This window comes from Oculina patagonica, chromosome 8, assembly GCF_052425735.1.
Source record: "Oculina patagonica isolate OP01 chromosome 8, crgOcupat, whole genome shotgun sequence".
In the NCBI taxonomy this organism is placed as follows: domain Eukaryota; kingdom Metazoa; phylum Cnidaria; class Anthozoa; order Scleractinia; family Oculinidae; genus Oculina; species Oculina patagonica.
In genome coordinates, this window is record NC_135765.1 from 5,422,488 (window position 1) to 5,435,272 (window position 12,785).

At 38.4% G+C, this 12,785-nt stretch overlaps 1 long non-coding RNA gene across 1 annotated transcript; it reads left to right on the forward strand.

Moving 5' to 3' along the window:
- Window positions 1–4,711: 4,711 nt before the first annotated feature.
- LOC144663478 (uncharacterized) lies at window positions 4,712–7,023 on the forward strand. The gene is made up of 3 exons (XR_013572613.1): window positions 4,712–4,844; window positions 5,553–5,644; window positions 6,133–7,023. It is a non-coding gene; the product is annotated as an uncharacterized LOC144663478 (long non-coding RNA).
- The last annotated feature ends 5,762 nt before the right edge of the window (window positions 7,024–12,785 follow it).

The window sequence follows — 12,785 nt, forward strand, 5'->3', positions numbered from 1 at the left end:
AGGAGTTGTGATCTTCACTTAAGTTCTCCTTTCGAAATCAATACGTTACCAAGGAGATAGGTGAAGGGAAAATGGAAAATCTGTAGTAGTTTATATGCATCACCCAGTTCTCAGAACAAACATGAAAAGAAATGTATGTTAACTGATTCAGGCCAAGAGCTTGTCCTAAAAAAAAACTATAACAAGAGGCGATTTAGAAAAAGGTAGATAATGCCGAAGAAAGACGAAAATCCTTGAAGAATTTTTGTTTGGGGAAAACAAAAGAACATAGCAGCTATGCAGATTTGTGGACGCAATGAACGATAGGTGTACTTTAGGTAGGCTTTCCGCCTTATTTGCTCAAACATAGATAATTTTTGTGAAAGGAAAACTTTCTTAAACAATGTAAATGTTTCAAAATTGATTAAACCGGAAAAATGACAATATGATTGACGGCTTACTTTGACTTCCGAGGGATACAAAAACCAATTTTGTGGCAATAATCTCGACATTAATCTATCTTTTATTTTTCTTTGAGGCCTTCATTGGCCGACAGGGCTTCGTTTATCTATTGTGCGAGATGAAACTCCAATTTGTGTTGTTTGTTCTGCGTTCTAAATGAATCAATCTGTTGTTTAAGTTGAACAAACTCGATTTCTCCAGCATTACCGACGTATCTTCCGTGTACTTTCCTCTTTGATTAAAGCCAGACAAGAAAGAATGACAAAAATAGAATGAAAACTTGTCTACCTTGTCGGATTGAACTGTTTTTGTTGTTGTTAACATCACGTACCAGGCGAAAAAAAGATAAAGAAATCAAAAACTATTTTGTTTCAAGTTGCCTTGCTACTTATACTGTACGCGTGTTCACTTCGAAGCTGTCTTTAAATGAATTAAGTTGGTTTCCATGCTTTTAGTGGGTTTTTAATGTTGACAGTTGCATTTAGTGGGGTTCTTCCGAACATTAAAGTAGTCACGTTCGCTTACTGAGATCACGCGAAAACACGTCACTTTCGAGACTGAAACGACAGATGATAGTATTGTGCACTTTTAAGTAAAGCTGAAACACAAAACCACGGCATGAAATAATATCTTTAACATTTACTCTACGTGTTCACTTGTGAGATCTGAAGAGAGAGGCCTTTTGAGCAAATAAAAGCAATAAAGACTAATTGTGAAATTATTTTCAAAAGGTAACACTACACTGTATGGCAAGTTTTCAAGCAAAAATTTTTATTTTTACTTGAATATTCACGTGTCCTTTTACATTTATTTTCCCTATCCTCGGTGAATAAGCTCGCTGTTCAGCTCAGCCCAGCCACGACTTCGAGAAAGTATAAAAATTGTTGTGTTTTTTATGGCTAAGGAGGTCTGTTACGGTTATGAATAATTTTTTTTGCTCTTCGCAAATCGATTGACCAAATAATAAAGATGTCCAACAGAAGTTAATAAGAAAAATGTGTCAATACACACGGAGCGGTATCTTTCTAATAAATTCTACCAGTAATTAAAGGTTTAGTTATTGTAAACGTGTAATTATTCAGATTTGGCAGTTATTGGAAATTGACTGCTTTGTACAGTCTTGTATTGCCTTTATTGAGTTATGTGGCAGGCAGTTTTTTTCCTTCTTTAATAGGGGAGTTAAAGCAAAGTATAGTATATGTTAGGTAGATCTTACTCCAGTCAATTTAAGTGGTTCTAACTTTTTCGAGTGTCTTTGAAACTTTGGTGTGGCATTCAAATGAATTGAACAGTATGTTATAAAATATAATCCAGATTGTTTTTTTCAGCTATATCAAGTCTTGTAAACCTGAATTCAATGACCTAAGCACGAGGGATACAATAACTAACAAGAACTAACAAGCCCAGATTTCTCGTCTCCTGACGGAAAACAAAAACAGAAAGAGAAGGGCAAAAATAATTAATGAAAATGGCAGAACAAGGGCAAGGTGCCAATACCGTATTGCAATTGATTTTGAATTCGTATCTTTAAAAATTTGTGCCAAACCCGAAAACTTTTAGAACCATGATCGGGCTATACATACATGGCGAGCGAAACCCACGAGCCTTTTGCAAGGACAGCACATTGAAATTACTCACTCGTGTTCCGATTTTCACTGTTCACTGCTATCGCCATCTTATTTGTTTGTATTGTATGTTTGTTTTTGATTTGTCTTTCACGCCCTCGAAAAAAAAACCCGTGTTTTATAGATCCTTCATTTTCTTCCCAATCCCTGTCGAAAGTAATTAAATTTTCTGACATTTGTTTCCCAAGATGGAGTTTTTAAATAACATAATTCTGCCGATAATGCGGGAATGAAAATTATAAGGAGGTCAAAGGAAACATGTGTCATTCAGTTTGAAGTTCCGTGATTATATCAAAGATATTGCTGAAATTTGTTTTGTCTGTGACATAGAGAACACAACACATCGCCCAGGCATTTTCGAACGATAATCTCTTGCACTGAACGATTTCTCTCTCTCATAAAAAAAAAATAACGAAAAAAGCTACGGTGATGTTTCGAAGACACAATCAAGAAAACAAGGCAATTATTCTAGTGTAATAATATACATCAAAAAATTTCCCGAATCTGATTGGCTTAGAGAAATGCTGTTTTTAGTCTTTTTAGTAAATTCGATGCAGAAATGAGGAAATTCAGTGCAGAAATGAGGAAATTCATTGCAAAAAAGAGAAACAAACGCGGCATCCTGATTGGTTAATAAACAAAGGCAGTCACAGGGGGCTAATCAAACGCTTCCACGCGATTTGAATGGCACGAAGTTTGGACCTGCTTCGAGATGGGAGTAAAAAAAATGGCTGGCGTTTTGAGCACAGTAGAGGACCAGAAGACAGCTCTAAATACAATAGCACTGAAAAGCACTGGTTTGTGGTTCTCGTTTTGGAATAACTGATTTCGGATTGGTGGAAAACACGGGGCCGGGGTCCCGGAGTCCCGGGATCCCGAGTTGTGGAAAACGCGCGGTCCCGGGGTCTGTAGAAAACGCGGGGTGTGGAAAACACGGGGTGTGGAAGACACGGGGTGTGGAAAACGCGGGGTGTGGAAAACGCGGGATCCTACGTATTTTTATTCCAAAGTTGAATTTGGCCATTTGTTTTCTTTACGCCAATAAAAAGTTTAAACAAAGATATGTTATTTACCAAAATTTCAGCCTCCAACATGCGCTATAACCCTACAAATTCTTGCCCAAAACTCGACAACTGAACGCCGCCATCTTGGAGTTGGTAATGTATGCGTGACGTCAAAGAGCTCAGCCTGAAGTTTGGCGGGAAAATTTTAATAGTCGAAACTCCTTGTTTTTTGTATTTCTTGAAGCTCTGTTTGAGCAAAATGGAGATGCACAAACAGGCATTTTGACAAACAAAAGCCACTACGAAGAAACAAGGAGTTTCGAGTATTTAAATTTCGTTTTATTTTTATTTTTCTACAGAAAGGGGCGGTGTGCGGGAGAAAAACATACAGAAGCACGAGTAAAGGTGGATTTCCACTGACGCGAAATTTTTTACGTGCGTTAACGTGCGTGAAAAAATTAAGAGAGAATGTATGAACGACGTTCGTACAGGTTTACGCAAGTCGTTCATTCATTGTCTCTAAATTTTTTCACCCATGTAAAGAAATACGCGTCAGTGTAAATCCAGCATAAGAGGTACAGGAAGTGGGGGGATTTGACCCCTACACCCCCCCCCCCAGTCTCGTGATGCCGAGACTGGGGGGGTCTCGGCATCATGCCGTGGCCTGCTATCTTCTCGTTATTGCCGTTTTACGGCGAAGAAGCAAAAGCGAGGCCAAACGGAAACGAAGTTCTGGGTAATACTGATGCACCATGGGACAGTTTGGATCGCTTCGATCGTCTCCCTCTGCGAAAGTAGTTCACATATAATCGTTCGCGATCGCCGCGGTCTGCGACCGATCGCCCGGATAGAACACGGACGATCGAAGCGATCGCGATCGCCCCGATCGTCGCAGACGTCTCTGTAATGTTCTCATATGATCGCCCCGATCGCAAGCAATTTTTTTGAAGCGACAGAGGCGTCAGAGACGATCGGGCCGATCATATGAGAACAAGCCTTTAGTTATTCGGGAAAGCAAAATACGTTCCATGATCAGATGATCTTCATCAAATTACATCTTTTTTTTAATGAGAACGATACCCGCGAGCATATAAGTTATTTAATGTTCTTTTTCTTTCCTTTTGAACAGTCTGTGAGTATTTCAGAATTGAGTTTTTGTTAAAAATGTCAGCCCTTAAATTTTTTGTCCCATTTGTTTACACAGTCAAAAAATTATGAAACTAGAAAAATAGTTTCACTTATGCATTTACCGTAAAATTCATTTACCTATCAGATGCCTCTGCATTTCTATTTCAAAAAGATGAAAATGCATACCAGTATACAGAGAAATCAACGCCTGGGGAATAAAAATTCATCCCGTGTAACCGCACTTGAAAAACACTACCTGTTATGTAAATAAGTAGTATGGAATCATACGCCAATGTGGGAATTTTGCAATAACGTATTATTAATAAATGCTTTGCTGCACGTGAGAAATTTGCACGTTTGTTTAATTCCCAATTTATAGTTAGGCCATTCTATTCATTTATGCGCACCTCAGCCCACTTGCGATTTTAAATTTCGCAACTGTCTTTCAGTTTGCTTCAACTAAAACCGTTGGACAAAGTTAGATCTACTTCGCGTTACGTTTGCCGATGTTCCGCCAATTTCAAGTTAACGAGTCCGCTTTTAAAGGATACAGCGAGTTTTGCTGACTTCGAGCAAAAACTCCGCTTTCAGGAACAAGCTTCTTAAAAGTTGTTCACTACCATGAAACCAAAACTTTGCTTGGCAGGTAAGCGAACGTAATTTGCACATGTGGCTCTAAGAATTGCCAGCATTTCAGCTTCTGAACTGAATAATTCCTAAGTGTTAGCCATTAGCCGATAAACTTTGGTGGACAAAACACATTTTTTTTTCAGAAGATCTTTGGAGACTCTTTGGATACAGCCACCAAGCCGGTTCAAGTATGTGGCACAGACAAGACAGGAAAGGCAATGAAACACTGAATGTCCGCCTTATAGAGGTAACTTAGAGTTGAAATTAGAACTCTTGAAGTTTTATTTGAGACTTAAAAACAAGACTATTTCTGAACATTTTACTGACACTTTAAAAGCTAATGACCGCGCGAAACACTCTCTTAATATTCTAAACATACTCTATCACTTGTCTTTGCATTTCAGTAAAAACTGAAACCGTTGTCTTTCACTTCAGTAATTAATGGAGTCAAGATAACTTTGAAACGCCGTATAGTTTACGCTTATTTTTTCTTACATAGTCAGCTGTATTTCGAAATGTTCTCTACTTAGAATTTAACACAATAACTCGGTAAAGCTAATCTCAGAATTTTAATAAGGGCTAGATAGTACCCTCTAGGGCGTCATTTACTCGTGTGATTCTCAGAATCTTCAGCTTTTCGGCTACTGAACTTCACCATTCCTAAAAAGTAGTCAACAATTTTAATGGACAAAAAGATATTTCTCTTGTCTTTTTTTTTTTTCAGAAGATCTTTGGATACAGTCACCAAGTTCAAGTACATGTGGCCACAGACAAGACAGGAAAGGCAATGAAAAACTGAATGCCCTCCTTATAGAGGTAACTTAATTAGGAGCAAGACTATTTCTGAACATTTTTACTATCACTTTAAAAGCTTATGACCGCGAAACACTTATCATTTTAATATACTCTGTCTCTCTGTTCTTTGTATATTTAAACTGCAATTAACCGTACATGCATGTGTTGTCTTTCTACTTGATAATAGCCTGTGAACAGGAGTAAAGATAATTCCAAAACGTCGTAGTGTTATTTCGCTTTTTCCTACATAGTCAATTGTATTTTGAATTGTTCTCATAATCTCAGAATTGTAATTAGGTCTCTACAGAGCTCTACAGTAATTTAAAGCCCCCGCGAAAACCCAATCTTTCTACCCTTCAGGGGGTCATTTACTCGTGCGGTTCTCAGAGTCGTCAGCATTTTAGTTACTGAACTGCAAAGTTCAAGTGTTTTCAGCTACCGATATGCGCCATTTCTAATGGGAAGCCGACAATTTTTGATGGACAATAGACATTTCTCTTATTTTTCAGATAATCTTTGGAGACAGTCACCAGGTTCAAGACTGCTGCTCAGGTAACAACTCGTTTTTCGTAAAATCCTGGATCACTACCAAAACAAGCTAAGCTATAAGAACGTAATCCCAAGCTGGGTGGAGGGTTTCGCGCGTTCCACTTGGTGCTTGTCTACTTGCACGCTCCCGAGGACCGGTTGCAGTTAGAGGGGGCAAGCTGCTATGCCGCCTACTGGAATTCCACCCTTTGCCATTGCACGTAAGTATCGCGAGTGTCTACGAGTCAACTCAGAATATCATGTGATCTGGGTAGCAGAGAGGTGGTTAAGGTACGTAATTTTTCAGTGGGTGTCAGTGACCATTGCAGTTACCTACCGGCTGTAACCCCCAGAGGACTGCCTGTATTCAAGCGGGGATTACATATTGTCTGTCTATTAGTACATTCAAATATCTAAAAGAAATGAATGATCTGGGTTTTTCGAGAACGGGTTGTAAATAAATTGTAAGTACATTGTGGGATTCCAACCCACAAACTTCAGGTTACAGGTCCACTGCTCTACCATCTGAGCTACAGAGCCATGATGGGAACAGCGCATGAGTGAATCCCAGCTGACTCACTCATTTATCTGCCTGAGGATTTTTCTAAACTAAAATAAACTGTATATCCTAAAAACTATAACAGAATAGGGGCTTACGTGGGATTCAAACCCACAACCTTCGGGTTACAGGTCCACTGCTCTACCATCTGAGCTACAGTGCCATGATGGGAACAGCGCATGAGTGAATCCCAGTTGAGTCACTCATTTATATGTGCCTGAGGATTATTCTAAACTAAGGAAAACTGTAAATCATAACCACTAAAACAAAATAGACGCTAAGGTGGGGTTCAAACCCACAACGTCGGGTAACAGGTCTACTGCTCTACCATCTGAGCTTCAGAGCCATGAGGATGGGAACAGCGCGTGAGTGATTCTCAGTTGATTTACTCATTAATAGGCCAGTGGATGATTCTAAACCAAACAATGCAACACAAACATTACTAATAACTATGAAATGATTGTTTATAGTAAGTACAGCAATTATTCCACTCACGCTTGTTGTTGGCTATGAAACGACCATAGCCGGTCATCTCATATTCAACAATTTGCGCGTTTGTGGGATAATTGTTAAGTATACTAACTTGTTAGCTATGAATCACATTAGACAGGAAGAAGGCGTGGCTGCTTACAAGACTGTTATGTGAGGTAAAGTATGAATATAAATGGCTAAGTAGTTTGGCTGATTTTGCTGTTAGTTCGATTCTGAGAAAAAAATCAAACAAAACAACATTTTCAAATTCCAATTCGATCTGGATAGAGGACCCGCATGAAAACCAGCTACGGCTGATGTGGCTTCCACTCTAAATATTGCGGTATTTTATTTCTTCCGTCTGACCTCATGGCACAGAGCCGGTGCCAGAATGACTGCCATTGTGTGATGCTTCCATGCCAGTGCAAGTGCAAGAACCTGAGCGTGTGCCTGTGTCCATTTGGTCAGAGAACGAACTGTCATTTATGTCAGTTTGACTGAAGTATAATTAAAATACAAAATACTAGATATGGCTAAAATACATAGGTAGATGATATCGGAACGGTTGGGATTCGAACCCACGACCAGTTTCTAAACTAAAATACTCTGTACTGACCACGGAAAGAAAATTCAATGGCTAAGGTGGGATTCAAACTCACAAGCATAAAATTACAGGTCCACTGCTCTACCATCTAAGCTTAGAGCCACGATGGGAATAGCGCATGAGTGATTCCCATTTGATTCACTCATTTATGTGCCTGAGGATGTTTCTAAACAAAAATACACTGATCACTGAAAACAAAGCAGCAAAGGTAGGATTCGAAGGCGTTTGATCGCTTTAGTAAAACAATTATTCCACTTGCTCATGTTGGAAATGAGATGATAATAGCCGGCCATCTCATATCCAACGCGCGCTTTTGTGGAATAATTGTTAAGTATACTAACTTGTTAGTTATTTATTACATTAGACAGGTAGAGGACCGTGGCTGGCCCGCCAGATCGTTATGGGAGTAAAGTATGACTATAAATGACTGCGTGGGGCTGTGTATGACTGACAAAGTATGGCCATGTAGGGATGATATAAGGGGAAAATAATAGTCTAGAACTGGTCATGTATCACTCTGTAAGCTAGATTATGTAGGCCCATTAATGACAAAGAATGGTTATGTAATAGTATGTAGGGATATCGGGAAATATGTAATACCGTACGTATGGTCATGTATTACTCTGTAATATTATGTAGGCCCATGGATGACAAAGTATGGCTATGTAATAGTATGTAGGGATATAGGGCAATATGTATTACCGATGTATGGTCATGTATTACTCTGTAAGGTTATGTTGGGCTATTTATTTCAATGTATGGCTATGTAACTAGTGTATAAATAATGTTCATGTAAGACTCTGTAAGTTTATGTATGTTTGATTATGTAGGTCTATTTATGGTATAGTGGTTATGATTCGTGCCTTCGTGTTATTCTTTGTTTCTTTCTTGTTTTTTTTTTTATCTTTTTTCAGATCCGGTTGAGGAATCTGGTATCCTTTGTTTTATTTTACCATTTTGTTATCTCACTTTTAATGTTGTATTTTTATTCATTATATGGTTACTGCCGCTTATTACATCGACGTTGCAAAGGGAGTATTAGCCATGGTGTACAATTATTACATTCATTAATTAGGGTAGATAAATAAGACTTTTTCTTTTCAGGATACAGCCCATTTTGGCTTAGTTCACTTGCTATAATAAATTATCTTATCTGAAAAAATCGTTCACTCCGGCACAAGCCAACATCCAACGCCTGTCTCACAAATCCAAACTATTAATTCCTAAACCATCAGCATGTTTGTTTATTCGACTTAATTTCGAGAAAAAAATTTTTAAATGATGGAATCTTCCAAACCGAGTCTAGACACATTGAGGGACTGGGCAAAAACCGGAAAAATGATCAAACAATCGTTGCCAAAGCAATCTTCGGAAAGCTTCGGACATCTCCGGCAGCGCCCGTACATCGTATACCGAACATTTCAGAATACATTCGAAAAAAAGGCCGGAAACATCCAGAAACCGATACCTCTTCGGCATCGTCTGAACATCGTATACCGAATATCTTAGAATATATTTAAAAACGTCATAAACATGTATCACTCTGTTAGGTTATGTAGGGGCATTAACAATGTATGGCTATGTAACTCGTGCTGAACTCGTGTATAAATAATGCTCATGAAAGACTGTGTAAAGTCATGTATCACTATGTATGATTATGTAGGTCTATTTATGGTATAGTGGTTATGATTCGTGCCTTCCAAATCAGTGTGTCAATTTGGTATTAAAACCGCGGGGTGTGTACATGCTTTTTTTTTCTTCTTTGTTTCTTTCTTTTTTTTTTTTGTTATATTTTTTCCAGATCCGGTTCAGGAAACTGGTATATATCCTTTATTTTATTTTACAATTTTGTTTTCACATTTTTAGTGTTGTAATTTTATTCATAATATAGTTTGCTGCCGCTGTTGTTGAATTGTAATAACTAAATAAATCATATCGACGTTACAAAGAGGGGAAGGCATGGTGTACAAATATCACATTCCTTGGGGTAGATGAATAAGATTTTTACTTTTCAGGATACAGTTCATTTTGGCTTACGGCAATGATAAAAATAAATAATATTATCTAAAAAAATCGTTTAGTCCGCATTTCCACTTCCGCTGATTGAACGTCTATCACACTCGCACAAGCCAACATCCAACGCCTGTATCACAAATTCGAACAAGTAACTCCTAAACCGAGCATTACTCATTCGATTAAATTTCGAGAAAAAAATTCTATAAAATGATCGAATCATCCAAACCGAGTCCAGACACATTGTGGGACTGGACACGAACCGGATAAATGATCAAACAATCGTTGAACTCAGAGTATAATCGAAAAACGTCTCTAACATCTTCAAAAACTCCGGTTACTATGACTTCGAAAAGCTTCGGACATCTTCGGCATTGTCTGTACATCGTATACAGAACATCTCACGGTCCTAAAGAAAAGAAAAAACTTACTCAGCAAAAGCGGTATAAATTGGATGATAAACTTTATATTTGAATATTTCATCAGGCATGGCTTGGCTTCTTTATGGAATGAACAAATCATTCCCTGAAGAGGTCACGCGGGTCAGACCGTGCCGTGACTTCTTCAGGAAATGAAGTGTGAAGTTCATTCCCTGAAGAAGTCACGGCACCGTCTGACTTGGCCTTACAAGGCCTGACTTCTTCGGGGAATGAACTGTAGAGTTCACTCCCCGAAGAATTCAGGACTTTTCAGGCTGTGTTCTGACTTCTTCCGCAGAGAATGAACTGCACAGTTCTTCCCTGAAGAAGTCAGGCCATGTCTGACGAAATATTGGAAATTACGGTTTATCATCTCAACCGTACGGTCGACCTCCTTTATTTTGTAAAAACTGATAATTATAATAGCGAAAAAGAGATTTAGAGAAAATGATATTAAAAATCGAACATATTTGTCCCGAATTCAACTAATCGATCTCTTCTCTTTGCAGTGCAGATTAGTTTGCATTTTATTCTTTTATTTTTTCAGGGTTGCGCATGGATCACCTGGATGACAATTTATATCCACCTGTAGCGCTATTCCTGGTCAAATTACACTGCTATGTGTAAAGTATGGCTACGAAGGGCTATACACCGATTTCACAAATGGCGGACGCGCGGAAAAGAACTGGTACTGAAGCATGAAAACGAGGCGTTTTAGGATAAACAACTTTCGTGTTACAAGGGGAAAAGGGAAAATTACAGGAGTTTTGAAGCTCTCCACCGTTAAATGGGGGTATTAGATCGCTTTCTAGGTTGATTTCGAGATTACCGAGGTCGAAATAAGTTCGCGGTCTAATATTTGTCGTTTTGTTTCGGGTTCTAAGCAAAACCCTGGGCTGCACATGGCTTGAAATACGGCGGGCCGCCAACGATTTTAAACCTCGGACTCATCAAGAAAGCTCCGGTATCCAGACGAGTGTACACATTTTCTTAAGGATTTTGGTGAGTCATTGAAGAATATCGAAAATAAACACGCCAAAATGTATTGCCTTTGTAAACATAAATGTACGTTGTGAAAAAAATGAGTAACAATGATTTTTCGGGCCGGTTTCTTTATTTTTTTTCTGGTGAAATAACCATACGTGATCCCTATACGTACCTGAAACGCATCAATAAAAACGTGTTATTCTCAATCGACTTAGTAGTTTTTTGGGAATTAGTAGGGGTAGATTTTTTGCATTTTAGAAAAAAAATGTATTCAAATAATTCAGACAGACTAAAGCGGCTAATTCGATTAAACATAAAACATCAGTTGGCTCTACGCAAAGGATTTACATTTAAAGTGAAGCGGACAGTAAATGTTCAACACAATCCTCAGTGAACAAGATCATCACAATGTTCCCCAAGTCATGAAGGAAAATAATGCTATTAATTCTGTAAATTTAGTGAAATACTGCGTCGGACGACATGAAATTTAATCTCGGGAAGAAATTAATCACGTGCTAGGCAACCACGACGAAGGTCCATCTGATAGAACACGCTTTCGCTTCATTTTACAAGCTTTTACGCCTTCCGCATTAATTTGTATAAAGCTGAGATTATTGGAGGCGATTTTTATTTATTTATCAAGTATTCTCAAATATAATGGTTTATTACAAAGAAGAAACATATCATAGCATTGGAATTCAATACCGGTAGTCTCCGTCTTTTCAATTAATTTGTCAACATTTCAACGACTTGCCTTAGCACAACAAAGGTATTTTATGAAGTATAAAAAGAATTAAAAAGCGAAGGAATAATAGTAAATAAAATTTGCTTAAAGGATATGTGACCGAACAAGGTGTCTTAAAGTTGAAGTTTGACTTGTCAAGTCCCCATAACGCAGCTAGCGCTGTTATTTCAAAGCCGGTCTTCGTGCTCTACTAAAGATCCGCAAGGAGACAGAGTTAGCATTTTTCGTTTGCTTTCACAAAAGTGAAAAGAACATACATTGACAGCGTCTGGAAAAGAAACTACCTTGACAGCGTCTGGAAAGGAATGTACCTTGACAGCGTCTGAAAATTAGTTTCGATGTCGGTCCGTGTAAAATTTTACCGGCCAACAGTTGTCGAAGCTCCTTTGGAAAACAAAAACTTTAACTCTGTTTCCCTGCAGATCTACGGTCCCTTTCTGCTTGTAACACGGAAACAAGAATAATTACTAGACTGTAAACTCGTTAAGAATTCCTTAATTTCGAAAACTTGGAAGGAAAACGGTCTATTTCCCCGTTTAACAAACAAAAACTTCGGAACTCGCGTAATTTTCACTCTTCCCCTTGTAACACGAAAGTTGTTTATCCTAAAACGCCTCGTTTTCATGTCTCGTACCAGTTTTTTTCCGCGCGTCCGCCATTTGTGAAATCGGTGTATGTTGGAGTATGATTGCTTGGATTGCTTACAGCTTGCAACCTCAAAAGAAGAGAAGAGCTTGGGGCGGACGTGAGTCTCTTGAGACAACAGTACAAATGGTAGATGTCCAGCAGTTTCACGTTCATATTCAAAGATGGCAGACGGTAAGCTAACTTTTTTA